Here is a 12,120-nt window from a genome sequence, read left to right on the forward strand (position 1 = left end):
ACTCAGTTGTATTATATACAGCTCTCTGGATTGGAACTGATTTGAATGCCATCCGTGCCTAGGTAGCAATTAACATCATGTATTTTATGAGTTTTCTCAACAAATGAAATATTTACTACTTGCTCTTCCCTTATCCAATCTGTTTTCTATGTAGACACACAAGCTATACTGATCTGACCTCAAGAATCAAAGAGAGCGAAACAGGGTAGTGCACCCTGTTACCAGAGTTGTGGGCTAGTTGCTGCTCTAGGGCTTGCATGTGGATAGGTTAGCTGCATTCTCTCCACGCTCAGATCATAAGCAGCTCCTGAAGACCGATGCAGAGCAGTGAGCACGTGCCCTGGATCCCCACTGAGCCAGCAGTTAGGCGCCCTTCACTGTTCCACTATACGCAGCACCCAAACATGAGAGCCGAGTCCAGCTCCAGCCTCCACAATTGCCCAGACGAGCCTTCCTCTACCATTCTGCTACATATGGGACCATGGAACACACTCCCTCCCCCAAGGTCACTGCTCGATCTATCACCTGGACTTTTGAGCTCTGGCTCCTTCATGTGCCTATTAACGTTCCCCTGAGTCATCCTCTTTTCCTCATAATGCCCCAAAGAAACTTGAGCAGTCACCCTCTGACAGCTCACTAAGATGGTATGGAGAGATGAGAACTGAGAGAAAAGTTATGAAAGAGGGCAGAGAAAGAAGAGGCACAGAGGGAAACTGGACATGGACAATCAGAATAGAAAATGTTATTGATGATCAAGTTGACAGTAATCTGAGTGCCTGAAGGGGAGAACAGTCAGTGGATTTAGAATTATGAAGAACTAGCTAAGAGGTAGAAAATATAAGTCATTTCTCTAGAAGTGTGGTTGTTTGTCCTAAAAGGTGTAAGAAAAATTGCACAGCACATATAATACCATGCAAGTTCATGAACTTTACTCATTGGAGAGTTCCTGGGAACCGATTTATCTTTACTACTATTTCTACTTCTAATATGCTTGGTAATCTGGTTTCTCATTCCATGCAAAATTATAATGAGCAAATCAGAAGGGAGAACGCACTAAGAATATTAAATAGAACATCACAATTTGACAAAAGAGAAAAAATAGGGGGAAATAAAGAATAGCAAACCTCAAACAGAACCATCCAGCATCATTTAGTATGAATATAAACCACTCTAAACAACTCACCCAGAGAAAAATCATTGCATTTCAGCAAAATACAATAAATGACATTCACAAGATCAATCTTGTCAAGAAAATGATAAACCGTGTTCAATGGACTCAATTTTAGAAGATTATAAAGTGAAAAAAGTTCCATCTAAAAATTTTTTTAGAAGTTTGGATCCTTAAAAACATAGTATTCAATTACCAAGGAAATGCATATATACAAAACATGGTATTACCCAATACTGAGCAAATGAGATTTTTCTCAACACAGGACAGAAATGGTCACCAGTTATCAAACTCAGGCTAAGACCAAACCAGCATTGGATAATTTTGGGGAAAAATTCATAAAATACTTTCTGTTTATTATTTTACTGATTGCTGAATTGTCAGTTAAACTTTTTTCTTCATATGCTAATTTTACTTTCTGACAACTTCTACTTCTCATTGCCGTTATGTAAAGTACATCCTATACGGAAGGTTTGGAGCAATGTTATTCTATGAAGCGGCCTTTAGTTTCTTTGAACCATAAGCTCCAAGTCCATAAATGTGGGATACATAAGTCCTGATAAATGGAGGCCCTCTGTATTCACTGTTCTGAATGTTCGCTCTCAATACTGACAATGTGTTTCCATCCGCTGAGTCCCATCTTTACCTAGTCCCTAGCCCCCTGGCCCCAGACCAGCTGCTGTAATGATGCTCCTTACACCAGTTCCACTTGTTAAAATAAGAATTAGCAATAGTGGAAATTAGCAACATATTAACATTTATTGGAAGCTTACTTCTTGCTATAGCACTGAAAGAAAAGAATTGGTGAGAAAGTTTGTACTGGAGGAAAAGAAAAGTCCATGAAGAAAACAAATTATGCTTTATCATTTGGGCAGCATAGGTAAAGGAAAATTGATTATCGATTTATGTCTGTGTTTTATAGAAAGGATTTATCAATCTCATAGGTAAGGTGCACCCAGACAGGAGAAGACAAGGGGTGCAGGAGTCACTATGACCGTTACTTGTCACAGCAATAGTTTCTTTCCAACCGACATAATCTACAATGTGATATAGAAAGTTTTTGATTGATTGTGAAATGGCAGTCTCCACTCTAGGTTGAGCAGTTAAAACTAGCTGGGAGTTTCAACTTGTAGAACATTCAAAATGAGTTTCCAGAACTCTCGGCGCAGAGCACAGGAGACAGAACAAGGGCAAAGCTAAAGACTCAGTTACTCAGAGAGGTATACTGAACAGAGTAGAGCGAAGGTGGACAGACAAACCCAGGAGACGCACTGCATCAGGGAAAAGACACCCACTTTCACTTCACTGCCATAAACAGTTCCATTAATATTTTGACTAACCCAATAAAAGACCTTGCAACCCTGGGCATTTCAGCTTCAACTCTGCCGTTCCCAGATTCCAATCACTTCAGTGCCTACATAAAGCTGTCCAATAAAACAAGTATTACTGCTAACTTCCTTTAACATATTGTACTTCCCAAGGTTGCCCAGCCATGGTTATGCTCTCATGCTGTCATTTCTCAAGTGAGTTACAGTTTTCATTTTCCCTCTCCCTCCCTCCGTCTTTGTCACCCACATTCGGGGTCCTTCATGGTCTCGATACTCTCTGGGGAATAAGGCTGCTTCCCACCAGGTACAAAGAAACAGAACTCCACTTGACAAACAGCATAGCTTTTAGGTATTCATGAATCAAAGGAGCTGGTTTATCCCTAACAATTTAACCTGGAAAAGCAAACACAGAGGTACAAATGTGATATCAAGTAGGTGATTGGAAAAAAAACTTTTACAGGGGACACTTTTTGGTCTGACAGTTACTAGAAAAATCGCAGTAGCAGAAAAAGGATCATGTATCCTGCTGCTGCTGCTAAGTCGCTTCAGTCATGTCCAACTCTGTGTGACCCCTTAGACGGCAGCCCACCAGGCTCCTCCATCCCTGGGATTCTCCAGGCAAGCATACTGGAGTGGGTTGCCATTTCCTTCTCCATCATGTATCCTAATGATCAGTACTAATATGGAGGAGTGAGCCAGAGAGACTCTGTTTGGATGAGGGCAGAGTAAACAGAATCACCTTAATAAACAAGGCAGATGGCATTCACCAGCTCTTTGACCTTGGACAGGTTATTGTACCTCTCTGGGATTGTTTTAGTATTGGGATATAGTTGCTTTACACTGTTGTGTTAGTTTCTGCTGCACAATGAAGTGAATCAGCAATATGTATACATCTGTCCCCTCCCTCTTGGAGGCTCTTTAGTTCTTCGCTTTCCGCCATAAGGGTGGTGTAATCTGCATATCTGAGGTTGTTGATATTTCCCCTGGCAATCTTGATTCCAGACTGTGAGTCATCCAGCCCAACATTTCACATGATGTCCTCAGCATATAAGTTAAATAAACAGGGTGACAAAACATAGCCTTGTCATATTACTTTCCCAATTTTGAACCTGTAAGTTGTTCCATGTCCAGTTCTAACTGTTTCTTCTTGACCTGCACACTGGTTTCTCAGGAGGCAGGTAAAGTGTTCTGGTATTCCTATCTTTTTAAGAATTTTCCACAGTTTGCTGTGATCCACACAGTCAAAAACTTTAATGTAGTCAATGAAACAGAGGTAGATGCTTTTCTGGAAATTCCTTGCTTTCTCTATGATCCCATGAATGTTGGCAATTTGATCTCTGGTTCCTTTGCCTTTTATAAACCCAACTTGTACATCTGGAAGGTCTCAGTCTATGTGCTGCTGAAGCCTAACTTGAAGGATTTTAAGCATAAACTTACTAGCATGTGAAATGAGTGCAATTGTGCAGTAGTTTGAACATTCTTTGGCATTGCCCTTCTTTGGGGTTGAAATGAAAACTGATTCTTCCAGTACTGTGACCATTGCTGAGTTTTCCAAATTTGCTGACATACTTTAAAGTGCAGCACTTTAATGGCATCATCTTTTAGGATTTGAAATGGGTTAGCTGGAATACCATCACCATCACTGCTTTTGTTCATAGTAATGCTTCCTAAGGCCCTCTTGACTTCATACTCCAGTATGTCTGGCTCTAGGTGAGTGACTACATCATTGTGATTACTCAGGTCATTAAGACCCTTTTTGTATAGTTCTTCTGTATATTCTTGCCACTGCTTCTTAATCTCTTCTGCTTCTGTCAGGTATCCTTATCATTTCTGCCCTTTATTGTGCCCATCTTTGTGTGGAATGTTCCCTTGATATCTCCAATTTTCTTGATAAGATAGTTCTCCAAGCACTCTGTCTACCAGATCTAATCCTTTGAATCTATTTGTCACCTCCACTGTATAAGCATTAGGGATTTGATTTAGGTCATATATGACTGGCCTAGTGGTTTTCCCTACTTTTTCAATTTAATCCTGAAGGAGCTGACGATCTGAGCAAGTCAGCTGCAGGTCTTGTTTTTGCTGACTATATAGAGATTTTCCATCTTCAGCTGCAAAGAAAAATACAATCAATCTGATTTCGATACTGACCATTTGATGGCATCCATGTGTAGAGTTGTCTCTTGGGTTGTTGGTAAAAGGTGTTTGCTGTGACCAGCATTTTCTCCTGACAAAACTCTCTTAGCCTTTGTCCTGCTTCGTTTTGTAAACCAAGGTCAAATTTTCCTGTTATTCTAGGTATCTTTTGGCTTCTTACTTTTGCATTCCAATCCCCTATGATGAAAAGAATATCTTTTTTTGGTGTTGTATCTAGAAGGTGTTGTAGGTCTTCATAGAATTGTTCAACATCAGCTTCTTCAGCATCAGTGGTTAGGGCATAGACTTGGATTACTGTGATGTTTAGCCTTGGAAACAAACCAAGATCATTCTGGTCATTTTTCAGATTGTACTCAAGTATTGCGTTTCTGACTCTTTTGTTGACTATGAGGGCTACTCCATTTCTTCTAAGGGATTCTGTGACCCATCACATATACAAAATGCCGCTACCACTATTCCTACACCAAAACCAAATAATCAGCTCCTCCTAATGGACCGAGGAAGAGTCCAAGGCCCTGTGTTAATTGTTGGCCAGGAGCCTCTGATTGGCTCCACTTGCCCTGCTTCTCTGCCTGGAGTAATCCTAATTACTGCCTTTAATGTAAGCTGATATGACTCATTTTTATTTAATTTCTATCTGTATGTTCCTGACCTGATTATAAGATATATTTGTTCTAGATATACAGCTTCCTCTCAACTCATAACTTAAGACTGCTGAATTTTTCACCTCCTTTTTTGTATTCTAATCTTCAGATTTTTATTTTTTGAAAATCTCATATATAATAGGCCCTATTTAAGCCTCTTTATTTTTGTTTGTTTGTGGCATGTTTAATGTATTTATTCACTCAGAAAACAATTATTGAGTGTCAATGATGTGTCAAACATAAAGGGTACAGCTCTCATCAATGATCAAACAAATGTTAAGTTTACTTTTTCTCTACTATTCCCTACTATTTTCTCTATGCCTGTTCCCCAAACTCCTAAGTATTTGAAAAAATACAGTTGCTCTCATAATTGAATACAGATAATTACCATGCATCTTTTGTTTTAGAAAACACAACCTTCTTATGTTTCTTCCTTTAAAATGGATCACTAAAGCAGGTGCCCTCTAGTTCTTCTGACAGTTGTACATTCTGCTGGGGACTAACACAAGAGCTGAGTTCAAGGCCAGGCTGCTTCATACCCACCATGTAACCCATTGTCGCCCATTCAGTTCAGACCCTCAAAGCCCAGGCATTTCAGTCTGCATGAGAACAAGAGCCATCATAAACTGGAAAGTGAGTAAAGGAGTTTCCAAGATTTGGACTCAAAGCCTGAGGCAAAAAGCAGAAGAAGCTAAGGTCCCAGTGGTGTGAGACACATTCACCCCAGTCTGCTTCCTTGAGCCACAGTCTAAAGTGCAAAGGTGGCATCTGCCCCCTGTGGGAGATGAGGGGTTGTCTGGCTAACATAACCACATGGTGGCTGTAAAGGGAACTGAGCCTTATCGACCTGCATCCAAACTAGATTGAATTGACTTCTGTCAAGTTGCCCAGTCACTCTAAGGCACAGGATGGGCTTCCCTGTTAGCTCATTTGGTAAAGAACCCAGCTGCAATGCACAAGACCCTGGTTCAATTTCTGGGTCATGAAAATCCCCTGGAGCAGGGATAGGCTACCCACTCCAGTATTCTAGGGCTTCCCTGTGGCTCAGCTGGTAAAGAATCTGCCTGCAATGTGGGAGACCTGGGTTCGATCCCTGGGTTGGGAAGATCCCCTGGAGAAGGGAAAGGCTACCCACTCCAGTATTCTGGCCTGGAGAATCCCATGGACTGTGTAGTCCATGGGGTCACAGAGAGTCGGACACGACTGAGCTACTCTCACTTTCCTTCCCTTTCTGAGGCACGGGAGTGACCGTCGGGGTTAGAAAGAACACAGGGTCCCCTCTTTGGTCCCAGCTATGAGATTCAGCTGCTCTGCCTTCAGACAGGGAAGGAAAAGAGTGGTGGGACTGTGAAGGGACAGTGTCAGGTGTCCCCAGAACACAAGCCTCTTTAAATTCACTATCCCTGCTCGTTTCAAAAACGTGTATGCTCATTTTTACTATCTCTGGCTGACAGTTAGGGAAACCTAATGAATATTCTGCCTGAATTTCCAGAATGATGGCATTGAATCTGAATCCTAATATGTCTGAATTCTGTTTTGGTCTTTTCCACCACTTCATAATGAACTTGACTCCTTTCTCCTCTGCTTGGCATTTTACTTTTAGCTCCTAATATTCTCTGACTAAATTTATAGCAAGTCAAAATTTTTTTCAGACACAATGGGAAATAAGATTGGGGGGGGGGGGATGGAATTTTTTTTAGTAAAAAGAAAGTAAGAATCACCCATACTCTCAGCATACAAACTTGGTATTTTGATCTATTTGCTTCTAGTATTCTAATATTGTCTACATGCATAAACTTTTTAAAATATACAAGTAAGATATGAGGAGATTCTCTGTAAAAAGTTTGAAGATCACAAATAAAACCAAAAATCTTATTTTTAGTTCAACAATAAAACCAAAGTCTCCTTTGACTATCACTCCAATACTCAACCCCAGCTTTTAAGACACTATGAGTTTGGTGTATATCCTCCAAGTCCATTTTTATCTTTTTATGTAAATACATTGATATGTAATAGTATTATTTTGTGTATGATTTTGAATATAAATATATCAGGTTGACCAAAAAGTTCATTTGGGTTTTTCTGTACAATCTTACAGAAGAACCCAAATAAACATTTTGGTCAGCCCAATAGAATAATGAATGTATTAATTTATAGATTGTTTTTTCATTGATTAATTCTACTTAAAGTTCTTGTACCTTTATTTCCAGACATGTCACAGGTTTTGTTGCCATTTTGAATGGAATTCCTTTTTAATTACATTCTCCAATGAGCTATTGGCAGAACATAGAGAAGCAATTGATTTTGATATGCTGGTCTTGTATCCAACATCCTTGCTATCCTCTTATCATTTCTAGGAAGGCAGGTCTTTTTCTACTGCCTTATTGTTATACTTCCAGAGACATTGAGTGCCACACTTTAGTCCTGAAAACTGGACAGTTTGAGAAAGGTTCTGAAAATAACAAAATTCTACTCCAATAATACTGTGATGTCCCATGAAGTTCTCGATGATGAGGATTGGCCTGCCATGCTTTGCTGATTTTAGCTCTGTCAGACGTTACACACACAAGTATGCCTATGAGATAATTGCACTAGATTTCTTTCTGTGGTTTCTTTTATGTCATAGCACAAACTTATAGTTACCTTTCTAAAAGTCAAAGTCACATTTAATTCTCCTCTGGTAGACAATGGTGATTAAGATGATGATAAGTTTCTCAGGGGTAACCATAGGAAGTAAGAGGGAAGAGAAGTGCTCTAAACAAAAATTGGAAGTTAATGCAATGTCATCAATTTCCCATAGTAAGCAACTAACAAAGAAAAAGATGAACAAAAAAATTCATAATTGTTATTGAAGAGAAAGTGATGCAGTTAAAATTTTAAAGTAAAATGACTTTTTATATATGCAGATTTTCATGCTAATCCTAATTGTTATCTTTGTTACTCCAAGAAAACCAAAGGACTTTGATCACATCTACCTGTGCCAAGTGAACCCATAGTACAATTCATCTGCCCATTTCAGTACAATTAATAATCAGCCCCAACTATGCAATAGATTCATCACTGATGATTGTTATCAATCAGAAATGCACAATGTTAATAAATTGACCATCCTTTTATTTTATCTTCCTAGTCTATGTAGGAAGATAAAATTCTCCAAGCTAGGCTCCAAGTTAAGCTTCTTCAAGCTAGGTTCAAAATTCTCCAAGCTAGGCTTCAACAGTATGTAAAACAAGAATTTCCAGATGTTCAAGCTGGATTTAGAAAAGGCAGAGAAACCAGGGACCAAATTGCCAACATCCATTGGATCATAGCAAAAAGAAGAGATTCCAGAAAAACATCTACTTCTGCTTCACTGACTACTCTAAAGCCTTTGACTGTGGAAACAAACTGTGGAAAATTCTTAAAGAGATGGGAATATCAGACCACCTTACCTGCCTCCTCAGAAACCTGTATGCAGGTCAAGAAGCAACAGTTAGAACTAGATATGGAACAACAGACTGATTCCAAATTGGAAAAGGAGTACATCAAGGCTGTATATTGTCACCCTGCTTATTTGGCTTATAAGCTAAATATATCATGTGAAATGCAAGGGTGGATTAAGCACAAGCTGGAATCAAGACTGCTTGGAGAAATATCAATAACGTCAGATACACAGATGACACCACACTTATGGCAGAAAGTGAAGAGGAACTAAAGACCCTCGTGATGAAGGTGAAATAGGAGAGTGAAAAAACTGGCTTAAAACTCAACATTGAAAAAACTAAGATCATGGCATCTCATCCCATTTCTTCATAGCAAATAGATGGGGAAACAATGGAAACTGTGACAGACTTTGTTTTCTTGGTCTCCAAAATCACTGCAGATGGTGACTGCAGCTATGAAATTAAAAGATGCTTGCTACTTGGAAGAAAAGCTGTGACAAACCTAGACAGCATATTAAAAAGCAGAGACATTACTTTGCTAACAAAAGTCCATACAGTCAAAGCTATGGTTTTTCCAGTAGTCATATATGGGTGTGAGAATTGAACCATAAAGAAGGCTGAGCGCTGAAGAATTGATGTTTTTGAATTGTGCTGCTGGAGAAGATTCTTGAGAGTCCCTTGGACTGCAAGAAGATCCAAACTGTCAATTCTACAGGAAATCAATCCTGAATATTCATTGGAAGGACTGATACTGAAGCTGAAGCTCCAATACTTTGGCCACCTGATGAGAAGAGCCAACTCATTACAAAAGACCCTGATTCTGGGAAAGATTAAATGCAGGAGGAAAAGTGGGTGACAGAGGACAAGATGGTTGGATGACATCGCTTACTCAATGGACATGAGTTTGAGAAATCTCTAGGAGATGGTGATGGACAGGGAGGCCTGGTGTGCTGCAGTCCATGGTCACAAAGAATCAGACACAACTGAGCAACTGAACTGCAACAAAAGTCTATGTAGATTAACATCAATAGAAAGCTGGCTTTCCTTCCCTCATTCCTTCCTTCCTTTCTTTCCAGAGCATTTCACTGAAGGGAAAGGAAAACTGCCAACAAAAAATTCATTTTCAAAAGGATGAAATCTTCTTAAAGGATTTTAAAATGATGACTATGGATCTCTCCACACCCATCTCCTTCACCTCCCAGTCAGATTTAGGACTTTCAAAACACTGTTGAAATGAATAAAAACCATTTGCTAAATGCCTTGAACGGAAATTATTTATTTCAAGGTATAGTGAATCTGAGCTCTCTCCAGACTCTTGAAAGCACTGAGCACGTGACAGCATTAGGGCTCCTCAGCCTTACGCCATAGCACCTTTTTTTGTGAAAATCAGGCTTTTTAAGAGTATTTCCAAAACTTTAAGATAACTTTTTCAGTCATAATGAACATTATAGAAAAAAATAGGTGGGAAGAAATACAGTCTTGACATAGAGCTCCACCTCAAAGCAGGTAGTTTTCCAATCATTATAATACCTGGTTAAAAAAGGTCAAATTAGCCATGATTGGTTTCCCAGAGAAGGCAATGGCACCCCACTCCAGTACTCTTGCCTAGAAAATCCCATGGATGGAGGAGCCTGGTAGGCTGCAGTCCATGGGGGTCGCTAAGAGTTTGACATGACTGAGCGACTTCACTTTCACTTTTCACTTTCATGCGTTGGAGAAGGAAATGGCAACCCACTCCAGTGTTCTTGCCTGGAGAATCCCAGGGACAGGGGAGCCTGATGGGCTGTCGTCTTTGGGATCGCACAGAGTCGGACAGGACTGAAGCGACTTAGCAGCAGCAGCAACAGCAACTGGTTTCCTTGTTCCCACTCCTACTTAAATGGAAGAAATTCAAGAGGTCTTTGAGGATGGTGATTCAACAGCTTGAAGAGTTCTGAATAGTTTTAAGTCAAAATATTAAGTCCTGAATTTGCAAGTTTTTAGTTTATTCTTACTTTAAAAAGTCAGTAGTGAAAATAGATGATTAAGGCAGAAATTTAGTAAGTGGGTGCTCCTGTGTGGTGAGTAATTATGCTCTTCTGGGTTATAACCTGGCCCAGAGGATCACCATAATTCACGCTATGTGATGCAACATGAATCCTTCTATTCTAAGACATAGATAAACCACAAGTAAAGGAAATCTGGCAGGTTTTGCATTATACACGTTGGCCACTCTATAGGATCTGTATCCCATAATACTGTTCTTTACATTCAGACAAAATAGCAATTTATTATTAATGAAAAGAACAATTTTTTCCAGATCACGGTTTAAAGTGGTATAAGTAAAAATATCCCAGAAGGATGTTTTAGTAGAGTATATCATTTTTAGGTAGATATGTGATAATAACATTTTAAGTTTTTCCCATGACAAACCTAGACAACATATTAAAAAGCAGTGACATCAGTTTACTGACAAAGGTCTGTATTGTCAAAGCTATGGTTTTTTCAGTAGTCACGTACAGATGTGAGAGCTGGACCATAAAGAAGGCTGAGCACCAAAGAATTGATGCTTTTGAACTGTGCTGCTGGAGAAGACTCTTGAGAGTCCCTTGGACAGCAAGGAGATCACACCAATCAATCCTAAAGGAAATCAACCCTGAATATTCTTTGGAAGGACTGATGGTGAAGCTGAAGCTCCAATATTTTGGTCACCTGATGTGAAGAGCCGACTCATTGGAAAAAAAAATGCTGATGCTGGGAAAGATGGAGGGCAGGAGGAGAAGGGAACAACAGAGGATGAGATAGTTGGATGGTATTATCGACTCAGTGGACATGAGTTTGGGCAAACTCTGGGATATAGTGAAAGACAAGGAAGCCTGGTGTGCTGCAGTTCATGGGGTCACAATAATTGGACATGACTGAGTGAATGAACAACAGTAAAGCTTTCCCATAAGCTTAGTCACTGTACAGAAAGATAATTTGTTTCATTATATTCTCACTCTTAACAGGAATAAAAATAATCTACTTTGTCATATATGTGTCTTTTCTAAAACATTTGCCAACATGGAAGCGAAATAGAATTATTCTCAGGAAGGATATTGAAACATACTGTGACTAGGACAGGAGAATAACTTATATTCTTTAACAGAAAATCTTGGAGGAATGCAGTGGTTTAATTGTAAAGTGTTCTTAACATGGAAAAAAAGAGAATAATGCTTATGAGTACACAGTTACAGTAATTCAGAAAGATTTAATCAGACCAAACATGTAATTTTCTTTTCTCAGGAGTGGAGATTTTAAAGTGCTTTAATTATTAGCCATACATTTATACTACTTTTTTCCCATGCTCAGCCTTTTACTGAAAATATATTACTGAGAGAAGAGAGAAGAGAAGAGAACATGAGGATAGGAGCCGAGTGCTTTGA

The sequence above is a fragment of the Dama dama genome, chromosome 30 (genome assembly GCF_033118175.1).
Source record: "Dama dama isolate Ldn47 chromosome 30, ASM3311817v1, whole genome shotgun sequence".
NCBI lineage: Eukaryota > Metazoa > Chordata > Mammalia > Artiodactyla > Cervidae > Dama > Dama dama.